Source organism: Trachypithecus francoisi, unplaced genomic scaffold (genome assembly GCF_009764315.1).
Source record: "Trachypithecus francoisi isolate TF-2019V2 unplaced genomic scaffold, Tfra_2.0 Lachesis_group6, whole genome shotgun sequence".
NCBI lineage: Eukaryota > Metazoa > Chordata > Mammalia > Primates > Cercopithecidae > Trachypithecus > Trachypithecus francoisi.
The window spans coordinates 50,806,256-50,818,884 of record NW_022681471.1 but is presented as its reverse complement, the minus strand read 5'-3'; positions in this window follow the sequence as shown (position 1 = coordinate 50,818,884).

Below are 12,629 nucleotides of genomic sequence, written 5' to 3'. Positions count from 1 at the left end.
TCAAAAGAAGACATCCATACAGCCAACAGACACATGAAAAAATGCTCATCATCACTGGCCATCAGAGAAATGCAAATCAAAACCACAATGAGATACCATCTCACACCAGTTAGAATGGCAATCATTAAGAAGTCAGGAAACAACAGGTGTTGGAGAGGATGTGGAGAAATAGCAACACTTTTACACTGTTGGTGGGATTGTAAACTAGTTCAACCATTATGGAAAACAGTATGGCGATTCCTCAAGGAGCTAGAACTAGATGTACCATATGACCCAGCCATCCCACTACTGGGTATATACCCAAAGGATTATAAATTACTCTACTACAAAGACACATGCACGTTTGTTTATTGCGGCACTATTCACAATAGCAAAGACTTGGAATCAACCCAATGTCCATCTGTGACAGACTGGATTAAGAAAATGTGGCACATATACACCATGGAATACTATGCAGCCATCAAAAAGGATGAGTTTGCGTCCTTTGTAGGGACATGGATGCAGCTGGAAACCATCATCTTAGCAAACTATCACAAGAAGAGAAAACCAAACACCGCATGTTCTCACTCATAGGTGGGAACTGAACAATGAGATCACTTGGACTCGGGAAGGGGAACATCACACACTGGGGCCTATCATGGAGAGGGGGGAGGAGGGAGGGATTGCATTGGGGAGTTATACATGATATAAACGTCATGCACATGTACCCTAGAACTTAAAGTATAATTAAAAAAAAAAAAAAAAAAGTCTTAGGCTGTGATGACTCTAATTCAGAGCTATTTTGTGTTTGCTAAATGGAATGTGACAGGGATCTAAAACAGTGCTATGTTGTAGACAATAATTAGTTGAGAACAAACTTGATAATTTCACCACAGAGAAGAATGGACTGAAAACAACTTTCACTTTAATTGTGTGTAAAGAAGCATAATTACCTGCATAGATAGTAATCAGGAAAAAATGAAAATACATTTCTCTGTTATTTGGTAGATAGCAAGGTAGCTTTTTAAATCTGTTCACCTCTTGTATAATAAATATAACAAATTGGTTATTGTAATGCCATCAAAATCTCACCCCAGAGTAAAACTAGGAAAAAAAATATACAAACTTTTTCTAATGTAATAATACTCTTATTTTCCCTGTTGGTATTTATCCTTACCAGGAACATTTGAGGAATATCTTATAAGAATTCTTCCCAGGATATTAAGATAATGACATCAAAGCAAAGTGGTAATTGACTAGAGGCTTCAATTAAGGCACAAAAAACATTTGAACCATTAGAATAATACCATGTTTTTTCACCCTCATTTAAATTCATTAGCTTTTGCCTTTTTAATGCTCAAGGAACAGGACTCCTCTGAATTGTAGATATGAGTATCTGCCATGGACATTTGGAATGAGCCTACACACTCAACAGCAATATAGCATTCACAAAAATTTGGGTCGGTCCAATCAGCTTCAGTGTGCATACATAGAGGCAGAATTGGCAGGCACCCTTGGCTCTCAGCTGCTGATATCACAGGCTGGCCAGTTGAGATGCAAGTTAGAGCCAAGTTTTTGAGCCACAGATACTTCAGGCTGAATAATTCTACATTGCTGTGTGAAGCAACTTGAAATTTGGATATAGCAATTGAAATTTCCCACCTATCTAAAGCACTATGGAAAGTGGCCACATTCAGTAATTTCACATTTCATCTGTAAGTCTTTTCTGTAACTTTGGGAAGCCAAGAACATGGTGGCCTAGTTGGGCAGTAAAGATGCCAAGGAAGAAGTTTCTTCACTTCCTGTCACAGCAACACTTTTGGATTGTGGTTACATCATGTTGTTTTCATTTAAATTCTTTTACCTATGTCTCTAATTGCTCTAGATTATGAGAGTTGACAAGTCCATAGTTTGATAAGAACTAGTTTGAGATGATAAACCACATGGTGTTATTTCATTCTTTATAGTTTCTTGTGGTCTGCCTTGTATGACAGCTACTGTAGAAAATAAAACTGTGCCACATAATAAAAATTACTAAGACTTAAAGTTGCAGGCAGAAATCGAGTGAAACTTAAGAATCCCTAAGATTTAAGTAGCAATTAGATGAATTGACACTTGGCTTAATCTACTTCCCAATCAGTACCAAAAACGTTGTCAAGGGAAAAAAATGGAAAAAGGAGAAAGCTTTCCACTCCGGATACAATCTAATATCTAAGACATGATAAAGAAAGTGTGCAAAGAGAAAAGAAGAAATGGAGGTATTAGAAAAATGAAGAGTATAAAAGAACAAAAGGAAGTGGAGGGTAATGAAAGTGGCTAGAATCCAAAAAATCCACAGTGGATAATATTATCTGACTTATGCGTTACAGCCAACTACAATCTCAAAAGACCTGATAGAGGAGATTAATGCTTTAATCATGGAAATGTGGTAGAATTTCTTAATGACTCCTTAGAGAAACATAAGTATTATTGAGACACAAGACAAATTAAAAAAAAAAAAAGAGAAATGGAACTCAGGGATCTAAAAGTATGCATCACTTTTCCCTCAAGGAGGTAGAAAAAAAAAAAACACAACTCCAGAAATATGAATAAAGAATGAAATCACAGAGGTTTCAGGAAATGAGAGACTTGTCAAAGTAACCAATGAATATTCAGAAAGGCGATTCTTAGTCATACACAATCTTAGAGATTCAGGCCAGAAACAAAGATGATCAGGGATGAAGCTGGCAGAGGCGAAACAGTTCTCTACATAAGTGCTAAATATTATATATATCCCAATTGATCATGGTGCATTATCATTTTGATATGCTGTTGGATTTGGCAAGTTGGTATGTTGTTAATAAATTTTGCATCTGTGTTCACCAGGAATATTGGCCTGTAGTTTTCTTTTTTTGTTACATCCGTTCCTGGTTTTGGTATTAGGGTGACACTGGACTCATATAATGATTTAGGGAGGATTTCCTCTTTCTCCTTCTTGAGGAATAGTGTCAATAGGATTGGTACCATTTCTTCTTTGAATGTCTGATAGAATTCAGTTGTGAATCTCTCTGGTCCTGGATTTTTCTTTTGTGTGGCAAATTTTTCTTACCATTTCAATCTTGCTGCATGTTATTGGTCCTTTCAGGGTTTCTAATTCTTCCTGACTTAATCTGGGAGGGTTGCATATTTCCAGGATTTTATTCATCTCCTCGAGGTTTTCTAGTTTATGCACGTAAAGATATTCATACAATCCTTGAATAATCGTTTGTATTTCTGTGGTGTCAGTTGAAATAGCTGCCATTTTGTTTCTAATTGAGCTTATTTGGATCTTCTTTCTTCTTTTTTTGGTGACTCTTGCAAATGGTCTATCAATTTTATTTATCTTTTCAAAGAATCAGCTTTTTGTTTCATTACCTTTTAAACATTTTTTTTTCCATCTTATTTAGTTCTGCTCTGATCTTGGGTATTTCTTTTCCTCTGCTGGGTTTGGGTTTGGTTTGTTCTTGTTTCTCTAGTTCCTTGAGGACCTTAGATTGTCTATTTGTGTCCTTTCAAATTTTTTTATGTAGACATTTAAGGCTACAAACTTTCCTCCTAGCACCGTCTTTGCTGTATCCCAGAGGTTTTGATAGGTTTTGTCACTATTACCATTCAGGTCAAATAATTTTTAAAATTCCATCTTGATTTCACTGTTGAACCAATGATCATATAGGAACAGGTTATTTAATTTCCACATATTTGCATGGTTTTGAAGACTCCTCATATCAGAAATGCAGGGATGGTTTAACATACACAAGTCAATAATATGATACACCACATAAACAGAATTAAAAACAAAAATCACATGATCATCTCAATAGATGCAGAAAAGGCATTGGACAAAGTCCAGCATCTCTGTATGATTAAAACACTCAGCAAAATCAGCATGCAAGGGACATACTCAATGTAATAAAAGCCATCTATGGCAAACCCAAAGTCAACATAATACTGAATGGGAAAAAGTTGTGAGCATTCTCTCTGAGAACTGGAACAAGAAAAGGATGCCCACTCTCACTACTCCTCTTCAGCCTAGTACTGGAAGTTCTAGCCACAGCAATCAGACAAGAGAAAGAATTAAGGGCATCCCAATCAGTGAAGGAGAAGTCAAACTGTCACTGTTTTCTGATGATATGATCGTGTACCTAGAAAACCCTAAAGACTCCTCCAAAAAGCTCCTAGAACTGATAAATAAATTCAGCAAAGCTTCTGGATACAAAAATAATGTATACAAATCAGTATATAAATAATGTATACAAATCAGTAGTTCTGCTATACACCAGCAGCAACCAAGCTGAGAATCAAATCAAGAACTCTACCTCTTTTATGATAGCTCCAAAAATAAATAAACAAAATACTTAGGAATGTACCTAACCAAAAAGGTGAAAGAGCTCTACCAGGAAAACTAAAATACACTGCTGAAGGAAATCATAGATGACACAAACAAATGGAAACACGTCCCATGATCATGGATGGGTAGAATCAATATTTTGAAAATGACCATACTGTCAAAAGCAATCTACAAATTCAGTGCAGTTCCCATCAAAGCACCATCATCATTCTTCCCAGAACTAGAAAACACAATTGTAAAATTCATATGGAACCAAAAAAGAGCCCAGAAAGCCAAAGCAAGATCAAGCAAAAAAAACAAATGTGGAGGCATCACATTACCTGGCTTCAAACTATACTAGAAGGCCATAGTCACCAAAGTTGCATGGTATTGGTATAAAAATAGGCACACAGACCAATGGAACAGAAGAGAGAACCCAGAAATACACCCAAATACAGCCGACTGATCTTTGACAAAGCAAACAAAAACAGGAAGTGGGAAAAGGACACCCTATTCAACAAATGATGCTGGGATAATTGGCTAGCCACATGTAGGAGAATCAACTGGATGTTCATCTCTCACTTTACACAAAAATCAAATCAAGGTGGATCCAAGACTTAAATCAAAGATCTGAAACTATAAAAATTCTAGAATATAACATTGATACAACCCTTCTAGACATTGGCTTAGGCAATAATTTCATAACCAAGAACCCAAAAGGAAATGCAACAATAACAAAGATAAATATGTAGGACTTTATTAAACCAAAGATCTACTGCACAGAAAAAGAAACAGCCAGTAGAGTAAAAGGAGAACCCACAGAGTGGGAGAATAGCGTCATAACCTCTACATCTGACAAGAGACTGATATCCAGAATCTACAAGGAACTCAAGCAAATTATCAAGAAAAGAACAAACAATCCCATCAAAAAGTGGGCTAAGGACATGAATAGACAATTTTCCAAAGAAGATACACAAATGGCCAACAAACATATGAAAAAATGCTTGACATCACTAATGATCAGGTAAATGCAAATCAGAACCACAATGCAATGCCACCTTACTCCTGCAAGAATGGCCATAATCAAAAAATTAAAAAATAACGGATGTTGACGTGGATGGATGACACTGCACTGCTGTTGGGAATATAAACTAGTACAAGCACGATGGAAAGCAGTGTGGTGTTTCCTTAAATAACTAAACATATAACTATCATTTGATCCAGCAATTCCACTACTGGGTATCTACCCAAAGGAAAATAAGTCATTATACAAAAAAGATACTTGCACACTCATGTTTATAGCAGCACAATTCACAACTGCAAAAATATGGAACCAGCTTAAATGCCCATCGACGAGTGGATAAATTGTGGCATATATATATATATACACACACACATATATATACGTATATATATATACACATATATACATATATATACACACATATATACATATATATACACACATATATACATATATATATACATATATATATATGATCGAGTACCACTCAGCCATAAAAATTAATGAATTAATGGCATTCACAGCAACCTGGATGGAACTGGAAACTATTATTCTAAGTGAAGTAACTCAGGAATGGAAAAGGAAACATCGTGTGTTCTCGCTCGTAAGTGGGAGCTAAGCTATGAGGATGAGATGGCATAAGAATGATACAGTGGACTTTGGGGACTCGAGGGAAAGTGTGGGTGGCGGGTGAGGGATAAAAGACTACAAATTGGGTTCGGTGTATACTGTTCAGTTGATGGGTGCACAAAAATCTCACAAATGACAACTAAAGAACTTACTCATGTAACCAAATAGCACCTGTTCCCCAAAAACCTATGGAATTTTTTTTTAAAAGATTATGTATTTCTCAAAATTATAGGTAGAATGAATGATTGGAGACAGAAAAAATTGGTTATAGAGGATTGCAAGTACAGGGGCAATAAAGGGACTCAGCTCTTCCTACTCATGAGTTGTATTATGATCCAGAGAAATGCAAGCAGTTGGTAATCGTCTCAAGAAAAGTAGGAGAGCAGATCAAAGGTAAAGGTTAGTACAGAAATCTTTCCCTGGCAGGTCATATGGGAACTTTTCAAACACAAAGACCGAAAAAAAAAATATGTGTGTCAAATGTTTGGAGACAAATTTCTTCCTATGTACCTATTTACTTGCAACAGTCTCTGCTGCTTATAGTTTTTCCTTATTAATTCTGATTCTTGTTCTCCAATGTCTGTTATTGATCACTATCTCATATTAAATTGATACTCTACCAGCCTAAATAGATGACTGTTTCAATGAACTATTTGGAGAAAATCCAAAGATGAAAAGTTAGGTTACAATTTCATATATAGACAAGATAGAGAATAAAGCCAAGTACACCTGCTGGATTCTAGACAGCAGTTCATGTTTTTAAATTAAATGTGACAGCTTATTTATGAGATGACATCATAGATAATTCCAAACCCAAATACATGAAAAAAAAGTTAAAAAAGAGACTTGCATTTATTTCCCCCCTGTAAAAAGTGAGTGTCAAGAAAACACAATTAATTATGAGAATATGTGAAATTAATAGGACCATTAATTTTATACCTGGACATCTAAGATAATATTATTTTGCACTTAGATTTATGTCAACTGCAAGGTGAAGAAAAATATATATCTCTATCACAGAAGTGTTGTAAGAAACAATAAATGTGTGCAAATTTTATATAAAAACCTAAGTGCTATAAACAAAAATATTATTGGTGACAAAAGTTTATTCATTAAAAATATTCATAGGTTACTTATGTCAGAGACTGCTTTTAACAAATATAATGGGAGGGGAAAGAGTTGTTTCTGTACTCTATACACTTTCCATTGTTTTTTATATTTTAAAAAATGTAAATAATATTAAACTTACAGAAAAGTAACAGAAATGGTAAAGAAAACTCCACATATATGCAATCCAGAATTTCATTTAAATTTTGTTTCAATTGCATTTGTTCTCTCTCTCTCTCTCTCTCTGTATGTATGTATGTGTGTGTGCATGTGTGTGTGTGTGTGTATGTATGCAGGAATCATCAGTGGATTCAAAATTGAGGGCGGGATTGATGAAGAGCAGGAAAATAGTATGGTCTCAAAGTGTCTTGCACACAGAGGGATTATTAATTGCAAGGTAAAAGCTAGTAACTACACAATGAAGAAACCTGAGAATGGAGAAACTACAATGTAGTAACTATAGAAAACAGAAATCTTGCAACTAGTTATATATATATATATATATATAGTTTATATAATATATAGTAATATGTTATATATTTAATATAATACACAATACATAATGTGTATTATGTATATATAATATATATGTATGTATACAATATACAATATATAATGTATATTTTATATATAGTAACATATGATATATACTATATATTTACTATATATAGAGAGAGAAGGAACCTTCAATATTACATATTAGTTGCAATTATATTTTTAGTTACAATTATTATATATTATTAGTTTCAATTATTATAATTACTTATTATTAGTTGCAATTATATTACATATTAATTAGTTGTGCTTATGTATTATTAGCTGCAAGATTTCTTCATTGTATAGTTACTATGTTGTATAGTTTCTCCATTCTCAGATTTTTATATTGTGCATTTACCAGCTTTCACCTTGCAATCAATAATCCCTCTATGTGCAAGATGCTTTGAGGCCATACCATTATCCTGCTCCTAATCAATTCTCCTCACTCAGTTTTGAATCCATTGATGATTCTTGCATCTTTATGATGATGATCACTCAATGGTTATCCCCACCTTCAATTCCACCATTTCTTTCATGTTTACGACAGCATTATATTGTAGGGAAGCATCTTCTCACCCCTCTTAATTTATGCATTTTTAAATTATTTATATTTTTATGATCAGCATAAACTCATGGATTCCACTTTTTAAAAATAAATCAATGGGTTATAATACATTGCTCTTATTTTTTATTTTGATGCCCTAATTGTCTAAGATTTGACCAGTGGGGACCCCTTCAAGCTGTATTTTGGATATGCTTCATGCCACCTTTTGAATACTTTCTTACATTTTGGCAAAAGATGTTCCAGGCTCATTTTGTGCTTTACCTATGCTAATGCTGGCATTAGACATTTATCTAAGAAGCTGTGCTTCTATAGTGTGGATTGATATTTAAAAACCATAATCTGAGATATAAGTGGGATGTATTTACTTGTAGGACTTTTCCTCTGACAGAGCTGGAAAATCATAAGTTTATACTAATATCTCCAGTTCCAGTTTACCCCCATACAGTTTGCACTACTCCATTCCATAGTCATATTCCCTATCTTCCATAAGAACTCAAGCTCTTCCTCCAAAGAAAGCACATATTCACATATTTTCTTGATCCTGCAATATATAAAAACTTGTCAGAATATCCATCATCTCTCTATGTCTGTATGTGTTTCTAATGTATCATCAATCAAAAGGAGTTCAAGAGTTAGTTACAGTTCCATTTGCAATCCTTTTTTTTTTTTGCCCCCAAAATTGAAGGTATATAGTCAATGTACTGTTTTTAAATGCTGCATGGATAGTTCCCTTTTTCCCTCCTTAAGTTTGATTATGTAATCTATTTGAAATATATTTGGGTACATTTGTTTCTATTTGCATGTAGTTTTAGAGAGTTTTTTTCCCCATTCTGGTTTACTTCATTTTATTCCCTGTATATAGAGAGCATCACAATAATTATTACTTACTTTCCCATCTCTTCCATGCTGTCCACCCCAACACACACATGATTTGTAGGTAAGCAATTTCATGGTTTCTGATTTACCCATCTATGTTATATTTTGCAGATAAATGCATGATTTCAATTTCTCTTATAGGCAAGTACCTCTTAATACTATATATAAAGAGAGAGACATTTAACTTACTGTTATAAGTTTTCTGTAAGCTACAGTAATAATGACAATCAATGTGACATAATTGTTAGATTTATATATGGTATAATTATTAGATGAGGTTAAAATATTGTTTAAACATAACTATGTGTATGCATGATAATGTCATAATACAAAAGGAGGAGTGGGATAATTCAGATGTAGGCAACATTTGGCCTTCCTTACTTAGGCTTTTTTTCTATTCTAATGTGAAGATAAACTAAAGGCATTGCTATGAATGAGCAGGTTTTCCCACAGTTATATTAGATTTACTAGGCTGTAATCCCAGCTACTCGGGAGGCTCAGGCAAGAGAATTGCTTGAACCCAGGAGGCAGAGGTTCCAGTGAGCAGAGTTCATGCCACTGCACTCCAGCTTGGGCGACAAAGCAAGACTCCGTCTCAAATAAATACATAAAAAAAACTACTAAGTACACTATTATTACAACAAAATTATATACTGTATTTTATTGCAGCCATATAGGTAACCCTCTGGAAACTACAGTAAATACATAAAATTAAAACTACTGGATTTTAATATCAAAGGAAACTCAAATTTTCAACTGTTCTTAGTACTCCTGAAGTTACAACTTTAAAAATCTCTTTAAAGTTATAGAGTCTTACCAAGAAAAATATGTACATATACCATACCAAAATATGCTTCTAATTTTGAGGTTTCACAAACACTCCAGAGTAACAAGTACAGGTGTTCTTGATCGCTATTGCTAACTGTTGTGAATTACTTCAGAACTTATGTTAAGTCTTGCTGGATATGTATTTCATTCTACAAGATATAACACATTACTATCATTGGTTACTTTGTTACTTAAGCTTTTCAAACATTGGCCATTTGAAGATCCTTCAAGTTGGACCCTATGTCATTTGAATAAGTTCCCATATACATTTCTTTAACATTTTCTTAATTTCTTACACAGCAATATGTTCCAGGCTTATTTTGTACCTTCCATGACCTAATCCTGGAATTGACTATTTCTCCAAGGAATATTGCTTCCTTGTAGTGAAGAAGAGGGGAGAGGGGAGGATAAAAAGAAGTGGGTTAAAGGGTACAAACATACAGTAAGACAGAAGGAATAAATTCAAAGTTTGATAGCAGGATAGGGTTAATTTACTTAAAATTGTATCATACTTGGATTGTGGACACCCTAAATACCCTGACTTGATCACTGTGCATCATATACACGTAACAAAATTTCACAGGTAACCTTAAGTTTGTACAAATGAAAAATAAACCATCCAATACTACTGTTAGCAAAGAAGAGCCCACACCTTCTTCTGACAACTGGTATACAAGGAAAATTGACAAAACGACCAATTTAATAATAATCCATTATACTCTTCAATTTTCCCAACACTTTCTTTTCATTAGATCAAAAAATATAATATTGTAGAGTCCAATCACTTTGAACTAATTTTAATAATCACATTGTTTCTTCTTACAAAACTCTATAAGCATGTAAGTTTCTAATCAGCAAAGAATACATGCACTGTTCAAAAGTTGTATTTTCCTACATAGGGGATTGTCTAGACTTGCTATTGTGTGTGCAATATATAGTTTAAGGATTTTGAAGGAGATATAATAAATCCTAGCATGTTTCATTATGTACTTTGTCACCTGCAGAATTCTCTACATTTTTTCTTTATGAGAACTAATCCCCAACCCCCTTCACAACTCTTTTTACAAGGGATGTAGAGTTCTGCATTATGACAACAAAAGAAAGCCATGTGGAGGGGGGAAAAAAAAGGAAGAACAGAAAATAAAATGTTTACAGAGGGAAAAAATTCTCTCTCCTTCTTGTGGTTTTCTGTGTAAAATCATAGTTTGGCAATCATGATATCATCCATTAATTTCTTGATGAATCAAATGTGTCACTCATAAACACTTCCAGAAGTGTCTTAATAGTTGTCAGAAAAGTATTTGCCAGCTATTCAAATAAAGACAGATTACTTGGATAGCAAAGACAATCTGGTATTCAATACCAGCATCTGGCCACTTACTAATATCTTTATCTCCCTGAAATCTCAAGAAGATTAAAGTTCTTCTGAAGTCTCAGGTGTTCATTTTTGTAAGCTTGCCCAGATTCCAAGCCTTCATTTTCCCAGCCCAGGGTACTATGAAAACGAGTGTCTGCTATGTTCCTCAGAGCTCACTGGACATGCTCACAAATAGATGGCGTTTCAACTGAGCATAAACTTCCAATTTTATGTTAAATTTAAACAATCTCCCTTTTGATAAAAGAGAAAAAAATGCTTTTTTGTTTTTGTTTTTGTTTTTTGTTTTGGAGACAGAGTCTTGCTCTGTCTCCAAGCTGGAGTGCTGTGGTGCATCTCGGCTCACTGCAACCTCAGCCTCCCGGTTTCAAGCTATTCTCCTGCCTCAGCCTCCCGAGTAGCTGGGACTACAGTGCATGCCACCATGCCCAGCTACTTTTTCTATTTTTAGTAGAGATGAGGTTTCACCATGTTTGCTAGGATGGTCCCGATCTCTTGACTTCATGATCCACCTGTCTCGGCCTCCCAAAGTGCTGGGATTACAGGCGTGAGCCACCGCACCCGGCCAAGGAAAACATACATTATTTTTATAACACTAAAATATGTGGCCTACACACAGGCTTTAAAAGAATTTATCTAATGCTCTAATTAATGGATTTATTTCTCATGCAGGATGTGTGTAAGGAAACCACCATGTTTCTCCTTCATCCAGCTGCATACTGCAGTGTTTGGGATCCAGTCTGATCCTATCTAAAATTAACAGTTTCCTTTTGAAAATGTGTTGGGTTTCTTAGAAAGTTCTTAATGTAATTTCTCTCTTTTCAAAGTATAACATAGGGTGATTTCCTGGACAATACATTTAGGAATGGTGGAGAAGGAGATGAAGGAGTGAGCTATGGTCTTTGGTTACTTTGAAACTTGATTTTTAATGTTTACTTTCTCTTACTTTTGTATTTATGACACTGGATCACTGCTTCTACTAGTGTATCTCCTTCTTTCACAGACAAGTGCCTTAATATAAACAAACTTCTCTAGTGGCTGACAAAATCTTCCAATACTGTTCATATATTTTAACTGTGATGCAGATTATAAATGTCAACAGTACATAGACAAGAGAACAAGAACATAGACAACAATGTATCTTTATAGTAGGGGTGCATACTTGCTATGGCATTATATTGTTTAGACTTTAATAAATTCCACTATAACTAAGTTAATAACTATAGGGTGTTTTGTAGAGTTAATACATACATTTATCCATTTCCTAATATGGAAGATAAAAAGTAGTTGAGACTGTGTTGGATGACCAATTATACATGCTTTACTAAATAATATATGAGAACTTTGCACTAGATTTGGAAGG